A 17,220-nucleotide genomic window follows, 5' to 3' on the forward strand; every position below is an offset into this window, starting at 1 on the left:
TGCTCACCTGGAAGCGCACACTATACGGGGTGGTCAACAACAGCCTGCAAAACTAATCAGGCTGTTGCAGGGTAATTTGTGCTGAGAAGTAATTGTTAAGAAAAAAAAATCGACACGTTGCGCCGTTTCCGAGATACTTTGCGTTGAATGTAGGCAATCAGGCTGTTGCGTGCGCCAGATATAGTTATTGTCAGTCTTTCTCATAGCGTAGACGATAGCGTACGAGACTGCTCAGCCTTTGGCTCGGGTTAAATAGAACACATTTGGCTTCACAGCCTCTGACGGGCCGCTTAAATTCACGCGCAGCGGTCTGTTTGACTAATTTCAATACTAATTAACTCGGAAACGGGACAAAATATCGAATTTTTTTAACTAAGATTTTTCAGCACAGTCTACCTTCCAATACCCTTGACTGTCTGTAACCACCCTGTAGACAGACAGGACAGAACGACAATTAGCCGTTGCATCACGTGGAACACTGCCAAACTACTGCGCATCGCTGGAACACATGACTTCTTACTTGTACGCCGCTATGCTGGGTGCTATGAAGTGCCTGAATGCGAAAGTGGAAACACTGTTCGAGGCATCGCGAACACTGAACAGTCATAATGCAGGATACAAATCGCACTGGCAAATCCTCCTCCGACCGACATATGAATCGACTGCGTGCGGCCAGTTCACGTGAGGAAGAAAGGGAAGCTATTCGAAATAATAATTCAATCGTACAGGTCATTAGGAATTCTCACGTAAGAACTGATTATGCCTTAAATCCAATCAACATCACGAATAGCGATTATTTAAATCGTGTCTAAAGCTATGCACTTTTTACGGCCACGAGTGCTATTCTTCGTTAGCACACGTGCGAAGAATGTCATGGTGTTATTCGCTAACAAATAGGAGTTCGTCAAGCGTGGATGTCTCTTCCCCTTAGTGCTCAGCTGCTCCAGTAATTGGGCAGAGCTGCAGCAGTCACGCGGCGTATTCGCGAGAACACTCCTGAACTACAAGTGAGATTGTGGCAGTCGAGTCTAAATTAAACCGTTCTCGCGCCGCCGGCTCGATCGTGCTCGCGCAGTTAATACCGGAATTATACGGGCCCCACCCCTCTTATTTGCCTGCCTTTGACACAGCTGTGTTTTTTCCATTTAGCTGCACGGTGCGTGCCAAACACTCAGCCGCCACGCTCTCGCTACCACAAGCCTGGAAACGTTAATTAACGCCAGCCAAACAGTTGGCGTTTGCCAATTTATTGCAGCAGACGATTAGCTGATTTCGTTTAGCTGGAGTTCCATACACCCTTTGTCATTTCTTATGATATCAAGTTGTGAGGCCGTTGCGCTGTGAAAGCTGAACAGTTTCGACGCCAAAATTTCCACGCTATTCGATTTTGCTTGCTGTTTTTCATGTTTACATTCATTCAGCTGTACTTTCAGCTTTTTTATGCCATTGCTTAACTATCTGAGTTACACTCGTCTTTTTTTCCTTTTAAATGACACTGACGTTAGTTTTGAATGCTTACTACACATCTATTATACAACCTTACCCTCGTATAATCCTTACCATTTTAGTGTTTACCACTCTATCCAACAACAAATGTTTTTCCCGCAGACTACTCCACCTCCCACTCGTTACACCATGTAATCCGAGGCTAAGTTTTCATTTTTTTAAAAAAGCATTCTTTAACTTTCTATAATAACAGCCTAGTAGTGGTGCCTTCTTCACAATGTTAACTCTTCCGCTGCTTATGATCCATTTCGTGACAGCTATTTTCCCGGAAGCGTTTAGGCAAGACATCATGTTATCACTGCACGGAAAGGATCATGTAGATTGCTAGTTCCTCATGTGTGTGGGAAAGTGAGACTAGGGACACACTAGTCCACCGGATTAGTGGCTGTTTAAACGCCTTGGCCAGCTCTGGGGTGATAGATATTTTACCACAATAGCTCATTTCTATCTCATACAGTATCAAAAACAGAAAATTTCGAAATTTCTCACAAGCTATTATAGCGTAGATCAGTATTCTTTCCTAAATGGAGTTTCCTGTGTCCGTTTTCATCAACTGCTTGTCGACTGCCTAGTGACGCCTTCAGACAAATTTCCTTTCTGGTAATGTCCGTCGCGGTGGACGAATCTACATACAAATTTACTTCCATTCTTCTAATGTACCTCTTGTACTGTTTTCACAACTTTTTTCACGTATTGTTCGTGCTTAATCTCAATCCTCCACTGAACAATCACATAATTATTTCTAAATTCACATTAAAAATTATCGTTGAAAAGCAGCCATATCGTCTTCCTCAAAATTATGCAATATACGAGTGTCATTTATTGTGAACATATTACCGCCGCTCCAGCGAATCCTCGCTGTGAACCTGTACAGCAGACAAAGCAGCATTTTACTTTACAGCCCTAAGCGCTCGGCCCCTGGTGCTCACTCTAATTCTTTGCTTTCACACCGAGTTCCCCCTCCGAGTGAAAGAGGGAACTGCTTCCCGTCTTTCCGGGAACAAAGATGCCCTCAAAAGGAAACCATTAGTGGCAACTTCCGTACCACTTACTTTCTGGGCGTCGATAAAAAACTGTCGAAAAACTGTTTGTCTTTATGGTTAAAAGGCTACATCGCCGTCAGTCAAACACGGCCGGGACAGCGCGGTGTGTGAGCGCCTCGCGACAGCTCGCTGCACCACGCCCTTCCGTCTCGCTAGACTTGCCGTCGCACTCTAGGTCCTCTCTCGGCATTTCCCGTAAAAACACGTGCTTATAGCGGAGAGCTGACTTCTACAACTCCGAATACGAGCAAGTGACTATCCTTCGTGAAAGCCGTAGAAGCGGCTCAACTTCAAATTTTGAGTGACTGTGAAGGGCCGGTGTAATCAGACATGTAAAGAAGGTAACTGACTACAGTGGAAAGGATCACGTATTATCGCAGAACACCGGTTATGAACTGTAACGCTGTAGATGTAGCGTAATTAGCGATAGACGGAATAAAGGAAGATGATTGAGAACTGCGTGCATCTGTGACAATGCATCGCAACATATTGGAATTCATCATGGCGTAACTTCCTGGGATCTGTTCTCTTTAAGATCCATATGTTTGCCTTTTCAATAATATTTGCAAAAAGAAAATAATTTTAGAGAGAGCGCGTATTACGATTTTCATGTGCGGAAGCACTGAAAAGACATGGAATTATTACATGGAATAGCCGTCCGCAGTGACCGAGCTAACTATAATTTAATATCAACTGTTTCCTGGGTAATGCCACCTGAACGCCAGAATACCTGTGTTGTTATATTTCATAGGATGACTGATGCTAAGGGCAGACGCTTATACTGACAACAGCGGTCCTCTACGGTGCTGATGCTGTCTGATCAACGTATGACATGCCGCAACTGCAACGCACACGGTAGACACCCGCGTTAGGCAAACCGAGACCATCCTTAACCGATCATATACAGGGTGAGTCACCTAACGTTACCAGTGGATATATTTGGTAAACCACATCAAATTCTGACGAATCGATTCCACAGACCGAACGTGAGGAGAGGGGCTAGTGTAATTGGTTACTACAAACCATAAAAAAAATGCACGGAAGTATGTTTTTTAACCTTAGGGTACAGAAGAGACTGGAACAGCACATTACGTCCACATGCTAACATCTTTATATTGGTCTTTTTCACTGACGCACATGTACATTACCATGAGGGGTGAGGTACACGTACACACGTGGTTTCCGTTTTCAATTACGGAGTGGAATGGAGTGTGTCCCGACGTGTCAGGCCAATAGATGTTCAATGTGGTGGCCATCATTTGCTGCACACAATTGCAATCTCTGGTATAATGAATGTCGTACACGCCGCAGTACATCTGGTGTAATGTCGCCGCAGGCTGCCACCATACGTTGTTTTATATCCTCTGGGGTTGTAGGCACATCACGGTACACATTCTCCTTTAACGTACCCCACAGAAAGAAGTCCAGAGGTGTAAGATCAGGGCAACGGGCTGGCCAATTTATGCGTCTTACACGTCCTATGAAACGCCCGTCGAACATCCTGTCAAGGGTCAGCTAGTTAATTGCAGGTGCACCATCATGCTGATACCACATACGTCGACGCGTTTCCAGTGGGACATTTTTGAGCAACGTTGGCAGATCATTCTGTAGAAACGCGATGTATGTTGCAGTTGTTTGGGCCCCTGCAATGAAGTGAAGACAATGTTTCAAGCGTAAACTTTAGGTTACAACATCTCCGGATGTAATTAACATTTTACAATGCAACAAACGGCACTGATTACGTATTTGTTTATATGTTCAGATGTGCTAAAAAAACTAACGTGGTTACATTTAAAAAAAACGTAGGTCCGTGTTAAAAAACATACTTCCGTGCATTTTGGTGTGGTTTGTATTAAACAGTTACACTAGCCCCTCTCCTCACGTTCGGTCTGTGGAATCGGTTCGTCAGTGTTTGATGTGGTTTACGAAATATATCCAGCGGTAACGTTACGTGACTCACCCTGTTTAGGCCATAATCTTAGATGATTGTCTCCGCAGAAAACGACCAATTCTGTTGAAAAAGCAACACGCGTAACGCAAAAAGGCCGTGGACTTTGGTGCCACCTCCTTATTATCATTCAGACGATTAGCGGCTGGTCGATAGCGCGATGCGCCTCTGATAAATCGGTCCTTCACTACAACCATTCTGGTGAAAGGTGACTTCGAGGTGAGCTAACTTAGCTGACAAACTTTGCGGGTCTGAGTTAAGTAGTGTCCCATGAGCCGAGGTACGAAGTACCCCTTCAGAGCCCACACCAGTCAGCACTGTATATAAGAGCAGACTGGGTTGCCGAGATCTCCGGCGGCGCAGCGCCGTCGCCCCCAGATGCAGCCAGCCGCTGCTGCCGCTGGCGTCCAGCACCGGCCGCCCCAGGGAGTGGGACGTCTCCCCAGCGCGTCCGGCAGTGGCACACCCGCTGCTGGATATTGCATCTCGTTTTCTTCCGCGTCGCTGTACGTCAAAGCGGTAGCGACGCTCAGTGCAAACCGTTGTCTTTGAAGGTTAAAAGCCCCTTATTGGAATATATGAAAAGAGACCTGCCAACCCTTATTGCAGGCAACCACGCAAGCGTGTAAACAAGTCCCAGTCCAGGAAGAGCACAAACCTATACACAGAGTGACGACGAGCAGAAAGGACGCAAATCCTAGATTCTTCGACTATATATTTTCAGTTTACTGTAACCAATGATGTTGCCCACACTAAGCGAATATGATCAGGTACACTATGTGTATCCGGACAACCACAAAAACATATTTTTTTCATATTAGTTACATTGTGCTGCCACCTACTGCCAGCGACCTCAGTAGTAATTAGACATCGTGAGAGAGCAGAATGGGGCGTTCCGCGGAACTCACAAAGAGTTACCTCACAGATGTTAATTTTTTACAGGTTACTTTCTCGTGCTGATGTGAACAATCATCGCCTGCGAACTATTCGTCTACTGCACGCAATACACAATGCTCTGAAATGTGTTCCTATCTTTCCGCATTCGGCGTCCGTTTTCTTAAGCACACTCAGGAGACCACATACCAATAGCGTAACCCCACCTCCTCTCTACTTCATTGATGGCGTTGCATACGATGGCAGGAAATTCTCCAGTCATCCACCAAACCCAAAGCCTTCCATTGGACGGCCACAGGGTAAAAGGGTAGATAGTGATTCATCACTCCAAATAACTAGTTTTTAAGTATCTACTGCCCAGTGGCGTCACTTTTTACCCCACCTCAAGCGTTACTTATCATTGTCTACAGAAATGTGTGGCTTATGAGGAGCTCCTGGACCATTGTGGATTTCTGTAGCGCTTTCTAACTTAAGAGTTGGTTTCTACGACCATCCTCCGGAATGCCCGACTGTCCTTGTCCGACAGTACGTAAGGTTTGCCTGGTCTTGGTTCAAATGTGGCATTTGCACTTCAGAATTATATCACCAGCAGTCGACCCAGGTGACTTTAGAAGGACGTGAATGTCGCTGAGGCATCTGCTGCTCAGGTGATATCCAAAGACTAACGCACGTCCGAAGTCTCTAGTTCTTCTAACCGACCCTTACTGCCGATACTTGGTTTTTTACTGACAACACAGTACTTCCGAACGCCGTTTAGACTGGCGGGTTCGCCTCATGTGATACCTTGAAGTCAATTCCGCATTAAGTAGGGGTAGCCGATCAGTTTTGATCACATAGTCTATGAGTCAGGCGAAATACCCCCAGACTTAAAGAAGAAAGTAATTATTCCTATATAGAAGCGAACAGCTGAGGCCCCTCTCCCGGCAGGAGCCCCTTGCCCTGCGCCGGCCCCTGGCTCGGCACCTGGCCGCGGTGCCCGATACCAGTCCAGTGTGGCCGCGTCGCGCCTCTAATAACAATCGTTAGCAACCAATTACGGGCCCGCCATTGTCGTCGGCTGATTGCGCGGTGTGGCGTGGGCGTGGGCCGGGGCACTCCCTGCCGCACCTGCGCCTCGCCGCCGCCTGCACTCTGCCTCAGCTGCCACGCTTCTCAGGGGACCTCATTGTTTACTATGTGAAGCTATTTGCGCTGTTGATGGTGAGGCTGGAATTCATCCAGCAAACGAGTGAGGACGTATCCTGCAAGTGCTACTCGGAGGTGAAGAGGTTGGTACAGAAGAGAAATCTGTGACGGGCCGCATCAACCCATTCAGAAGATGGATGAATCTAAATAAAATTAAAATAAAAGATGGTCAGATCTTTTGAGCTAAAATGTCAGGCCGCGTCACATTGTCACGTATTAACAACTATGACGTCCAAACCCGAAAGTGAGGTCATCAATGAAGTACAAAATTTATACGGCGAACACGGCAAGTGCCATATCCCTATTTCCCCACTATCTTCCCTAGTGAAAGAGGGGTTAAAATAAGCGAAAAACGTGTCTCGGCTTATGCGTAGATACTCGACTGCAACTAAAAAAAAAAAAAAAAGGATGGTCAAAGTTATCGAGGTATTTTCCAGGTACGGTAAGTGCCTTTTACCGCGCGATGTCCTCAGAGCCGGCCGAGATGGCCGAGCGGTTCTAGGCGCTACAGTCTGGAACCGCGCGACCGCTATTGCCGCAGGTTCGAATGCTGCCTCGGGCATGGATGTGTGTGATGTCCTTAGGTTAGTTAGGTTTAAGTAGTTCTACGTTCTAGGGGAGTGATGACCACAGCAGTTAAGTCCCATAGTGCTCAGAGCCATTTTTTTTATGTCCTCAGACGTCATGGTAGCGCAGTGGTTAGCGTGGCGGCTTCTTAATTTTGCGACCCGTATTTGAAGTCTGAATATAACTTTTATTTTTCATTTATATACCCATGTCTGTTGAAGATTACTAAACGAATGTTTTCCAGTGTGTACTGATATAACGTTGTACTAATTCGTCTAATTGTATGTCAGATGAATGAATTTAAAAAAGATGAGAACATTATTTGAAATTACTTTCTGTGAAATCCTTGAAGAATATCTTGATTCATATCCAACTGCAAGTGCCATTTTTCGGCAAGGTGATCTGTTAGGCATAGTTTCCTGCAAAATTACCGCCAACGCGTGTAATCTTCACCAGTGTTAAAGACATTTCTTTCCCTAGTGAGATTCATTTGAAGAAACGTATCGGTGTTTGGAATATCTGTGTTTCGAATGTTTTTAAGATTCCTATCATCAAAGGGAATGGACCAAATCTTCGTCAAGAATAAACATATGAATAAAATATAAGAATTAATATTCGATTAAGAACTGATATAAGAATGTAACATCAGAATGCGACAATTTAAAAGGATTGTAGCCGCTCAACACACCATACACAAACATATTATTTAATAAATGTGTGACACTTACTATGAAATCCAGTTGTAATTTTACAACTCCTGTATCCTCTAATTTGATAAGAAACGTTCATGTAGCCACCTTCTACGTACAGGGGTAGACAAACAAAAACAATAAAAATAAAATAAAAACAATAATCAAGTTTCAAGCGCGAGGCGCTAAATTCGGAGCGACGGCGCTAAACACTGAGCTACCAATTGGTTTGACGATATCGCCTGTAAAAAGACACATAAAGTTCCTCGAAAACTTCTCGTTTTTTTTTTTTTTTTCAGAAAAGGTCGAATATCTGCGGGTAAGCCGAGACATGTGTTCATTTATCTCGACTCCTCTTCCACTGAACGACGTTCCTGGGAAATCGTGTGATGGCACTTGGCGTGTTCTCCTCGTTAGCGCTGAAACCACACTTATTACTAAAATCAACATACAGTCAGTACAGAACTGAACTCCTGGACGAGGACTGCTGATTTTTATACAACATGGCATACTCGAAATATGCAAACATTAAAAAATAAGAAATTCTGAGAACTGAGCCGTGGCGCCGTTGTATCAGTAGACTGTTATGTCTGGCGCCAGTGGCTCAGATGTAGTATCGACTATCCCTCTTGCGGCCGCATTGTCAGTATCTATGAGGAAGAGTTGGTACCTGTGGGTTGTGTCCTTACAAGGTCTTTGCTTGCCGATGTATATATACGGTGTTCGCTGCCTCTAGAGAGAGGCAAGAAGTTTGGGGATTGGCGGCAGCGTCGCGACAAGAGGTGTTCACGAGGTACGAGTGGCCGAAGCCACGAGCTGCGCAATAAGGGCTGCGCCGAGCAAAGATACCGGAGTACTTCACCGGGGTCAGAGGCGACTACAAGCAGCAGGCCGACATACCGTTGGTTGGTTGGCAACATTGGTGTCGGACGACGGCTCATGTCCTGGCTGCCCTCTTCTACGGGGCTTTCATCGGCACCACTCAGTAACCGCTGCGACGCACCGTGGATCCATGGAACTGCTTGCTGATAAAGGGGAGTAACATTCTGTAATCCTCATGGTGATGTGTGTCACTATCTACCTGCCCTCCTCATTATTTTCTGCTTTGTACTCGACCCTCAGAGTTTTACTCGGTCGGCTCTTTGGTCGTGAATATAGGCCGTAGTATTGTACTGTCCGGACCCGGTAGCTGAGTGGTCAGCACGACAGAATGTCAATCCTAAGGGCCCGGGTTCGATTCGCGGCTCGGTTGGAGCTTTTCTCCGCTCAGAGACTGGGTGTTGTGCTGTCATACTCTTCATCATTTCCTCCCCATCGACTCGCAAGTCGCCAAAGTGGCGTCAAATCGAAAGACTTGCACCCGGTGAACGGTCACATTTCGCAATCGATGGATTGGCAGGGGTCGACCCGTTCCATGGTCAGCATGGTCGCCAGACCTCATACCCCTCGACTATTTTCTGTGGGGTAGTGTTCAAATGGTTCAAAAGGCTCTGAGCACTATGGGACTTAACGTCTGAGGTCATCAGTCCCTTAGAACTTAGAACTACTTAAACCTAACTAACCTAAGGACATCATACACATCAATGCCCGAGGCAGGATTTTAACCTGCGACCGTAGCGGTCGCGCAGTTCCAAACTGTAGCGCCTAGAACCGCTCGGCCACACAGGCCGGCTGGGGTATGGTGAAGAGTGTGATATATGAGTACTGTAACGTCAGCAGAGGACTTTATTGCTCGAGTGCACTGAGCGAGTGAAATACTTCAAAGACAATCGCACGTACTGGGTCATGTGCGTAAGGCTCTGCATTGACCTAAAAGGTAAGCAAGTCATCGCCATCTGTAACGTAGGTAGCGCGATGTGCTGCTCATGTTGGGTTACTGATGTAACGTGGAACGCACATCCACCTCAAACTTCGCCGCTCCCTAGCGCCTAAGCCGTGTGTTTCTGGACGTGAACATCGATTTCTTCTCGAAAACCGATCACTGCACCTTCTCGCACAACGTACTAGCGTTGTTGGCGTTTTTGGGTACCCTGTACATCTTACTAAATGTGTTAGTTCTTAAGTATCTACGAAGTAAAAAGTACTGTATGTGTGAAACTCTGATCCGCCTAATATAATCAGGTTACGCAAATAAGTAAAATAAATAACAAGTTTAACGTTCCGTAGGCAATGAATTCATTATAGATGGAGCACGAACTCGGACAGCCGAAGGATAGGAAAAAGTAAATCGCCGGTGCCCTTTGAAAATGAACCATGTCAGTATTTGCCTTAAGCGGTTTAGGGAAACCACGGATAACCTAAATCTGGATGGTAAAACTGGGATTTGAGCTGCTGTCCTCCAACGCTGTTTCTATTTTTACATCGTCAAGCTGGACTTGGCAGTGCACACTCACTTGGTTCATCCTTGACGACATCTACAGCTACATCCTTTCTCTGTGTGCAACTGTGAAGCGCATGGCAAGTTATATGATTCAAAGAAAACTTTATTTACTAACCAGAACTGCCCAAGAGAAACATATTGATAAAGAAAGAAAGCATTATAAAGGATTTTTACCTCTAACAATAACCGCCTCGAATTTAAAAAGCGGCTGTAGAATACAATAACAAAACAGTGCGGCATATTCCTAATAAAGCTAATATTCTGAACTAGGTTTAACGTATATCAAGGTAACAGCTGTCTTGTTTACAGGCATCCACCTAACTGTTTATATTATAATTCATTTTCAAGTGAGTACCTGTCAGAGTTTTCTGTGCATTTGTACTTTTATAATGTTTATATAAAAATAATTTTACGCTCACGTCTTTTCTTGAGGTATTCTTTCTGTTATGTAGGTCGTCCCTAAAATGGTTTCTTCTGTCGAAACTACTCGTCAATTCAATATCTGACAGTGATTCAGATTGCCCACTCAGCCCGAGAATCGACGTGAAGGAAAGGTCAGAGATACTCGGGCTTCGAACCACGGCCGCCGCTGCGGACATGTCACGTGGGCCCGACCACTGACGCGAGAGTGTCTGTAAATACTGCGGCCCCGCTTTTGTCTGGCAGTTCTAGCTGGTCTCTGAAGTCATTGATAGCAGAATGACTGACCTTACTTGTGTTTACGTTTCTCGATTCAGATCGCTCCCTCGACTGTTTGCGCGCTCTGACGACGACTTTCGCTATGCTGTGGACTTTGCTGCTGTCTAGTCATTCACTTTGTGAACTCCACTGTCAACGACCACAGGAACCGTCTGTTTGTGCCTGCTCTCCGATACCGCCATTACGAGTGGTCATGAACTGCGTTCAACCTACTCTGAGTAGGATAGAAAAGATGGTTATGGCGGTAACATGACATTTTTCAAATATATTAGGGACGTGGAGCCCGTTTAAAAATGTTATACACTCTGCGATGGTCAAAAAATTTCTAATTATGACCCTTCTAGCTTATGATGGTCTAATAGTACGAAAACTCGTGAACAATAAACAAATACTGCCGAAAACGAAAATGCAATTTGGCTGCATTTCATCCTTAAATATAAGCTAGTTTAACTAGCACGACGGAGAGAAGGCAGATTTTCAGTGTTCTCTGAAAGCAGCGGATTTTAACAAGCTCGTGGTCTGTATTGGAGACACAACTATCCATCTATTACCAGGCGAGGTGTCACTGTGCTAAGACAACGGATTCGCATTCTGGAGGAAGACGACTGAAATCCCCTTCCTGCCACTCCGATTTAGGTTTCCCGTGGCTTCACTGAATCTATTACGGCAAAGGCCAGCATTGGCTCCTTGGAAAACGATGTGGTCGATGTAATTCCTTACCCTTCCACGGAGTAAGTTTGAGTCCCACCTCTTACAGTCGAGTAGTCCGTGGGACGCTAAATCTCAACTTGCCATCCTTCTTCGAAGAATTCCTAATTGGAACAGTTGTTTGTAAAAGATAGTGCAACGTCTCTTTGTTCAGCGTTCGGGGTTTACACTCGTTTAAACGTCTCAGTCTAGGCGCCCTGAAGAGAATCGGTGCAAACGTGGTTGAAACATCGTTTAAGATTACTGTTTTTAGTTTCACAGTGATGTGGCGTAACGTCCACAGGCGCGGATCCTAGGGGACCTTTTGCTTAATCCATACAGCACCTCACAGACAAAAGATAATATAGCATTTTCAGTTGTTCAGCGACTTCTAAAGCCGAACTGTACATTTGATAGCAAATTGTGTGATATAAAATGATCAATTATCCTTACATACACAGCCTTTTCAATAACTTTAGCAAACACTGGTGGCATAGAACTATCTCTAAAATTGTCTACATTATTCCTTTCTGCCTTTTTATAAAGCAGGTTTACTACTGAATACTTTGATCGTTCAGGAAACTGACCATTCCTAAAGGCAATTTACAAATATGTCTAAATACAGGGTTAACTTGTGCAGCACAGGACTTTAATATTCTGCTAGGCACTCCATCATAACCACGAGAGACCTTAGTCTTCACTGATTTAATTATTGACTCAATCTCCCCTTGTCTGTATCACAGAGGAGTATTTCACACATCAATCTAGGAAAAGGCATTTGCCAAGAAAGTTATGTGATTCCCTGTAGAAACTAAATTTATATTTAATTCACCAACAATGCTCAGAAAATGATTGATAAATACTGTACATATATCTGATTTATTAGAAACAGAAATATTTTTACTACGAGCTGACTTTATATCGTCGACCTTGTGCTGCTGACCATACACTTCCTTCAAACTGACCATATGGTTTTAATTTTATCTTGTGCAGTAGCTATTCAATTTGCATACCACTTGCTCTTTGCCTTCCTAATAACATTTTTAAGCACTTTACAGTACTGTTTGTAATAGGCTACTGTAGTTTGATTGTGACATTTTGATATAAATGCCGCTTTGTTCTACATGATATCCTTATCCCAATAGTCTGCCACCCTGGCTGCCTATTACTGCTAGTACCACATGTAGAACGTTCTTATGGAAAGCAACTCTCAAAGAGCATGAGAAATGTGTTAAGGAAAGCACTATATTTATCATCTATGTTATTGGCACGATAAACATCGTGGCACTCTTGTTCCCTGACAAGGTTAGAAAACTCTCTATGCTGTTGGATTAACTTTCCTACATTGTTTGTAATTACATGCGACTTTTTTTTTTAGTACAAAAGCATTTCAGTGTTAAAATTTGTGCCTCATGGTCTGAAAAGCCATTCACCCTTTTACTAACAGAATACCCATTTAGTAATGATGAATAAATAAAAATATTGTCTATGGATTTGCTACTGTTCCCCTGCACCCTAGTTGGAAAAAACACAGTCTGCATCAGATCACATGAACTTAGGGGATCTACCAACATCCTTTTTCTTGCACCATCATATACAAAATTTATATTGAAGTCACCACATATAACTAATTTCTGGTACTTCCTACAAAGTGAATCAAGAACCCTCTCTGGCTTGAGCAGAAATGCTCGGAAGTCTGAGTTACGAGCCCTATAATCAACAACGATTAGAAATTCAGTTTCACTAAATTTAACTGCCCCTGCACAACATTCGAATATCTGTTCAGTACAGTGCCCTGATACGTCTATGGACCCAAGTGGAATGCTGTTTCTTACGTACATATTTGACACGGTTTGTGAATCCACAGGTAGAGGTGGCAAACCACGGAAAGTTAAGTAAGGGAAAATAGAAAACGAATGATTCTCGATAAATGTTCAAATCTGTGTGAATTCTTGAGGGACCAACTGCTGACGTCATCGGTCCCTAGACTTACACACTAATTAAACGAACTTAAATTAGCTTATGTTAACAACAACAGACACGCTCATGTCCAAGGGAGGACTCGAACCTCCGGCGGGAGGGGCCGTGTAATCAGTGATATGGAACCTCAAACCGCGCATCTAGTCCGCGTGGCGATTCTCGACTAACTAAAAGAAAGACCGACTTCCCTAAGATACACAGAAAGGATTAAAAGGAACAGCATTTCCCTCATTAACTCGCTACGTACCTGTCGTCTGCATATCTGTGTTGACACCTGTAGTGCCAAGTGCAATACAGATAATGGTGAATGTACACTTCAACTGAATATCAGGTGAAATTTTATTTTGCAAGAGCTGCGACATTTTTGTTGCTATTATCTTTTCTAAATCAACTGCAAGACACACTCTCTCAAAATTTCGGAAGAGTGTCTATCAATACTGTTTTCCTTTGAACTGCAATTTCTTACAAGTTATGCCAGAGTGGTGTAGTACATACTGATGTAAATACGTTATTATTGCTATTACATGATTTTGCTTTAGTTTAAGAAAGTCACAGTTCACTTCCATTATGTTATAGTTAATACTTATTTACTACAATCTGGTTCAGTCATCAGACCACCATCAGATATCTTGTATACTTAGAGAGAGAACACATGCAATGCATTTCATATTCAACTGCCAATATAACACTGTGTGGTATATATGCTGACGAAAACTCATGTAATAAGATGTCACTTACTATTTAAAAGAGCTTACATGGCGATGTATAACCTATAAGGTCAAAGATCATAAGATCTATCTTCAGTCTTTGAAAATAAAAGTGCGGCTCTTAAAGTAATGGGACTGACACTACCCACATACACAAAGAAATATTTAAACACAATGCAATTGTACAGTGTTTCAAAGTGGTTCAAATGGCTCTGAGCACTATGGAACGTAACATCTGAGATCAGTCCCATAGACTTAGAACTACTTAAACCTAACTAACCTAAGGACATCACACACACCCAAGCGCGAGGCAGGATTCGAACCTGCAACCGTAGCGGTCGCGCGGTTCCAAACTGAAGCGGCTAGAACCGCTCGGCCACAAAGGCCGACGGACAGTGTTTCCTGTTCTCAAGTAGTAAAATATATAACGTTATCAGTAACAAATTGTACCAAACACTGCTAATCTTAGTTGTACATACACAGTGTGGTTCCAATATTTTGTGTGGAGACACTGTATACTGGTGACTATACAGCTGACTAATATTCACGTGTCGAATCAAAGCTAATAGACAGAACCTGGATATATTCTTACGAGTATACAAGTTGTGCGTCATATTTCACTGTTAGTATCTGTGACAGTCATTTGGAGGAACTTGAAGAGGTATATATTACATGCAATACCATGTTATACGGATGTATCTCAACAACGGCAGCGTTGACAGTAACGAAGTGCAAATGAGTAGCAACTTATATTTTATTGTTGTTATCATTATAGCACATTTGATGGGGAAGGTGCCAGTAAATTAAATTTGTGGTGGGGGAAGGTGAAGTGTGAGAGATGATAACAAACTGCAATCACCTCCTTCCCCGAAAGAACCTTAAATTCGCGCCTGAATACAGAAAACAATTTGATTCACATTGACACATTCTGCGGACGCCTACGCAGTACCTGGCAGTCCCAGATCAGCCGCTGCCCCTGTCTGCGAAGCACGCTGTCGGCGAGTACAGTTCGCTGTGCGCTAGAGGCGCCGTGGGACCGCGGCGCAGCCTAGTCGCCACGCCGTGTTTTACGGCCGGCTCGCCGTCCCGCGACGCGCTGATGTTTATTTAAGGTGCGAACGCCGGTGGAGGGAGGGGGCAAGAGAAAAAGCTGGCGCCTGCGGATGCCTCGCAGAACACGTTCCCGCCGAGCCGCGGACACGGCGCCGCTACGGGCTGTACTCGTACACGACGGCCCGATGGTCGTGTTCTGCAGCGCACTCGCGCTTCGCGAAACCGTGCACCACATCTTCAGGATTCATTTCTCCATTCGCGACCACCACGGCCAGCCACTCTATAGACAAGCAATTCAAAACCGAAACGATGACTGTAGGCAGGTTCTCAGCGAAGAATTTATCGCGTTTGGGAAAGTTCTTACAGACTGTGGAAACATTATGTCTACTAGAAAAATAAAAACTTAAGTGAAAAAATGAACAGCTTACGAGGGTAGCTGCCAAAATATTTTTCACAAGTCCAGTGTCCCTATTGCAGACGTGCGGTCTTCATTCCGAAGGCAATACACTTCGTCTCTGCCTAATTATCCCAACTAACATCAATCTGAACCTGCCTACTGTGCTCAAATCTTGGTCTCCTCTTGCCATTTTTACCCCTTGTACTTTCCTCTGTTACCAAACCTCCTTGATGTCCTTCAGTCGGCCTCTGTGGCCCAGCGTTTCTAGGCGTTTCAGTCCGGAACTGCGCTGCTGCTGCGATCGCAGGTTCGAATCCTGCCTCGGGCATGGATGTGTGTGCTGTCCTCAAGTTAGTTAGGTTTAAGTAGTTCTAAGTTCTAGGGTACTGATGACCTCAGATGTTAAGTCCCACAGTGCTTGGAGCCATTTGAATTTGAATGTCCTTATTTTAATCACGTCGTGCCGTAAATTTCTTTCTTCCTCAATTCGATTCATTACCTATCATTAGCTATCCGATACATCCATCTAATGTTCAAAATTGTCCTGTAGCACCACATTTCAAAAACTCCTGTTCTCTTCTTCTGTGAATTGCTTATCATCCACACATCACTTCCGTACAACAGTTTTCTTATATTTACATATTAGATCACAAAACTGTTTGGTCCTTAGACTACCGTTTTCGACAGCGATGATGGTCTTCACATCTGTTTTAAAACATGCCCTAATATATTTATAGCATCTTTTAAACACATATAAGGATGATCATCGCTGATCCAAACCCGAAGTCCGAGGACCAAAAGTTTGTGAGATGGTAGACGGAAATAAAAGAAATTTATTCTACAGTTTCTGGATCACTGTTTTATTCGCTAACATGTCGTACTTCCATACCAGGCTACTCTCCTGGCAAGTTCCTGTAGAATATATTTCCCGACATTTAATATCTATTTAACGTTAACATTTTTCTCTGTTTCAGAAACGTTTGCTTGATATTGCCGGATTGCATTTTATATCCTCTCCACTGCTGCCGTCGTCATTTTTTCCCCCTGAACAACAGAACTCATTTACTACTCGTACTTTCAGTGTCTCACTCCTCAATCTAATTCCCTAATCGCAAACTTATATATTTTGACTATATTTTAGAATTACAATATTATCAAAAAAAACCAAACTTCCAATTTCTAATGCTTCTACCGCTTAAAAAAAACGTACATACTCAATAACATTGGGGACAAGATGCAACGCTGTCTCACTGCGTTCTTAAGCACTGCTTTATCTTCATGCCCTTCGACTATTATGAGAGCAGCTTGGATCCAGTACAAGGCGTAAGATAACCTTTCGCTAACTGTATTTTATCACTCATGCCTTAAGACTCTCGAAGAGTGTACTCCACAAAATATTGTCAAAAACTTAAAAACCACCATCATAACTTAGAACTATATATCTCTTTCACGTAATCGCCATAAACGTATAGAGATACTCTAATA

General features: G+C 43.8%; 1 protein-coding gene across 6 annotated transcripts in view; it reads right to left on the reverse strand.

The window, feature by feature from the left end:
* LOC126273198 (band 4.1-like protein 4) overlaps positions 1-17,220 on the reverse strand; it is a 1,244,225-nt gene that overhangs the window by 593,542 nt on the left and 633,463 nt on the right. The window lies entirely within an intron of this gene.

The sequence above is a fragment of the Schistocerca gregaria genome, chromosome 5 (assembly GCF_023897955.1).
Source record: "Schistocerca gregaria isolate iqSchGreg1 chromosome 5, iqSchGreg1.2, whole genome shotgun sequence".
Lineage (NCBI taxonomy): Eukaryota > Metazoa > Arthropoda > Insecta > Orthoptera > Acrididae > Schistocerca > Schistocerca gregaria.